We start from the raw sequence: 3,454 nt of genomic DNA on the forward strand, positions 1-3,454 counted from the left end.
TTTAATCTAGAAAGTTTTCATCTCCTGTTAAAAAATGTATCTTACAGAATGTACCATATCTGGTACATTTTACAATACTTGTATTATATATTCATGTGATATTATAACATTTTTATCATATTTAAATTATAGTTTATATAGACTTCTTCAAAAAATTTTAAATTAATGCAAAATGTAGATGATAATATATTTGATGATACAGAGATTTTAAATGAAGACAGGATCAGGATGACTAATTTTCCCTCAGCCTCAGGCTCCAATATGGCTCCAAGTGGCACTGGCTCTTTCCCATACGGCCTGAAAGAAGGCCTGACTCATCCTGTGTCCCCTGCAGCCCCCAACCTAAGGCCTGGCAGGTTGTGCCTACCCATTCACCTGCCTACAGTTTTCTGCTTCTTCCATATAAAACTTCCCCCATAAAGGAAGGGAAGAAAACAGCAGCTGTGATTAGATGTCTAAGGATAGAAAACCAATGAAGGAAAAAGAGATGATAACAGGTTTGTAATTTAAGAGAATACAGATTGTCTCCAAGGCAAAGAACTTCAGCTGCACCCTGCATGTGAAGACAGACCGCAAGGGAAAAAACAAGCTCTTACCTTAAATTTCTCATTTTCAAAGGCTCTTTTTTTACTCCCATAAACAATCACCTGAATAATTGAAATCATCATGCCCCCTTCTTATCCTCCGTATAGAATTTTTTTGTCATACACAGATGCATATTCTTAATATAAAAATAATAAATAAAGCCTCTTTCCAGATTTTCTTTATCTTTCAGTTGTAGATTTCTTGCTTGCAGTAGGGTTGGAAAGAATTGTCTGTTTGTGGGTGTCCACATTCTTTGTGCTTTAATAACCATTTTGACAGTCCTCTTTTGTGGGCCTAAGACTTCAAAATAAAATCGGTGAAAGTATTTGCTGACAAGTAGGGTATCTCAGTATTCCTATTGTGTTCGTGTATTAATCACAGATTTAATTATTCATTTCTTCAGGCATTATGATATCATCATATGTAGTCTCTTTTCTAATCTGGTTAAAACCAGTTTGGTTCTCATGACTGTAAATACACCGTATAGTACAGAAAACCTCAAGGCTTAAAGGGGGGGGGGAACCCTAATGTAACTTACTGCTCTGTTGTACATTTTCATGTTCTTAACAGTATTGTTTCTAATTATATACGTAATACTGCTTTGTTTGGTAATATATCCTATTTCTAACATTGGTCTTATCAGAATATAAATACCTTAAATTAGGGTAAATAATACCCTACATTCATGGAAAACTTAAAACTACTATTAATTATAATGGAGATTCATCATTTTGTTCCATCTTTAGAGTGAATAATAATAAACAAACAAGCTAAAAAAAAATCCCCTTAAAATGTGAAGTATTTTTAAATGAAATAGACTTGATTCGAGGCTGGGACTAGATTCCTCATCTTGTTCACCTAACGAAATCTAGCACATACAAGCTGCATCTTGCCAATTGGGAGGAAGAAACCAATGAAAGAGTTGAATGATACCTTATATTTTCATTTGCAACTATATTACTGGTAATCCATAAATTATCTTTTGAAATTTCAATTACTTTAGATTTTATTACTGATGATAGGCAGAAATGCATTTCTGTACATTAGTCATTAGGTAGGAAGGAAGATCCAGATATGCTCCAAGCTAAGAAAACAGGCAGAGATCACCTTTTGGAGCAGTTGCTTTTCTCTTGCTTCATCAAACTTCAGAGTTAAAATTAGATCAGGATCTACCTTGTGAGCCAGGAGAGCTCATCCCGTCACAGTAAGGAGAGGGAACTGGCGGGTCAGGAACCTGGTAAATCACTTGTGCATACCATTGGTCTCCTCAAATCGTAAGCAAGCGATTTCTTCAGGGGAGAACAAGAAGACCTTCAACACAACAGGTAGAGTTCTTGTTGCCTTGGAAAATCTGTTGTTGGGGACTGAATATCTGACAGTTCTCAAGCTTAGGTCAAGGGCAACAATCTTGCTTGTCTTGTCTACTGCAGTATACTCAGCAACTATCACTGTGCCTAGCACATAGGGGGTGTTTAATACATATTGTTGATGAATCTTTTAAAGTCAATAGGCTTGAAAATACACAAGGGACGCTTAAATGTGTATTTCTAAGTGAAACAGGCCAGTTTGAAAAGGGTACATATTGCATCATTCCAACTATACAACATTCTGGAAAAGGGAAAACCACAGAGACAGTGAAAGATCAATTGTTGCCAGAGGTTCTGGGAAGGAGGGAGAGATGAATAGGTGGAACACAGAGAATTTTTAGGGCAGTGAAACTATTCTGCATGGCATTGTAATAGTGGGTATATGTCATTATATATTTGCCAAAACCCATGGAATGTACAATACAAAGTCGAACCCTAAGGTAATGCAACGGACCTTCGTTAATAATAGTGTATCCATATCGGTTCATCAGTTGTATCAAATGCATCACACTAATGTAAGATGTTAATAACAGGGGAAACTGGGGAAAGGGAAGGGAGTATATGGGAACTTTTTGTACTTTCTGCTCATTTTCTGTCAATCTAAAACTGCTGTAAAAGATAAAATCTATTAATTAAAAAAAAAATCTTTGAAGCTTTATTGTGCCATTTGCTTCCACTCCAGGACAATATAAAAGAAGCTGCCAGAAACTAGATGAATGAATGAATGTGGTATTTGAATGAACGTAGTATTGGATATTGAATGAATTTGATATTCTTTAGAATCTATTTTGAGTAAATAAATACCTATTGAGTGCCAACCAAAGCACCACTAGGCAGGGTACAGTAAAGAAAGAATAGAAACCGCTCCTTATTCTGAGAACTACAAAGAAGAGCTTTTTATTCTCTTGACCACAAGAGTCTTCAGGAGAGAAGATGTCTGCCTGCCAAAGGAGAAAAAATTAAAACTTTAGGGAGTGTGACAGTTAAGTAGGAATTTAAATAAAGTTGACTGGGACAAAAACAAAGTTTCAAAGCCTAGGGAAATGTGTGAAGACAGGGAAAGCATCCCAGTAAAAGTGAAGGTGAAACAATCCATGTTGCCAATAAATGGATGCAAGAATTGCGATCCCCTGAAATGATCAGAAAGCTTATGTATGGGTTTGTAAGTCACTGGAGATACGCTATAGTCACAAAGACACACACCAGCTGTACTCTCCAAGGATCTCCAAGCTCTAGACAGTCGAACGCAGCTATGGGAGGTAGGGGAGAAGGAAGTATCTTATTTGATGCTTCCACAAAGGAATGCAAAACACAGGCTTCTACAATTAGGACATCTTTCTCATCACCAGAAAGACAGAGAGGTAGTACTGCTCCTTCCTGCTTCCATACCCAATCCTCCCTTTGTGACTTTCTTCATTCTTCAAATCTGGTGATTTTAAGCTGGCTTTACCTGTACACCAATTGCAATGCATCAAGTGGTAAAGAAGGGTGATAAAAGGAAA

Source organism: Ursus maritimus, unplaced genomic scaffold (genome assembly GCF_017311325.1).
Source record: "Ursus maritimus isolate PB19 unplaced genomic scaffold, ASM1731132v1 scaffold_11, whole genome shotgun sequence".
Taxonomy (NCBI): Eukaryota; Metazoa; Chordata; class Mammalia; order Carnivora; family Ursidae; genus Ursus; species Ursus maritimus.